At 72.2% G+C, this 237-nt stretch overlaps 1 protein-coding gene across 1 annotated transcript in view; it reads right to left on the bottom strand.

Annotated features, from left to right (window-relative positions):
* Nucleotides 1–237, bottom strand: part of FBXW12 (F-box and WD repeat domain containing 12) — a 50,721-nt gene that overhangs the window by 27,258 nt on the left and 23,226 nt on the right. The window lies entirely within an intron of this gene.

The following is a 237-nucleotide window of genomic DNA, read 5'->3' on the forward strand; positions in this document are numbered from 1 at the left end:
CGGAGCCGCCTCGCGCCGCCCAGCCCGGGGGCCGGGGCTGGGGCCCAGCCCTGACCCCGCCCGTCCTGCCCCGCGTCCCGCAGGGCCAGAGCGGAGGCGGAAGGAGGGAAGGAGACCGACCTGGCTCTTCCCTGCGGGGACGTGCCCAAGCCCTTTCTGAAGCCCAGCAGCTTCCGCTGAGCCAGGTCCACGCGCCAGGGACAGGCTGTGTGGAAAGGACCTTCCTTGTGTTAAACC

Source organism: Gavialis gangeticus, unplaced genomic scaffold, assembly GCF_001723915.1.
Source record: "Gavialis gangeticus isolate Ggan-Ray unplaced genomic scaffold, GavGan_comp1, whole genome shotgun sequence".
In the NCBI taxonomy this organism is placed as follows: Eukaryota; Metazoa; Chordata; order Crocodylia; family Gavialidae; genus Gavialis; species Gavialis gangeticus.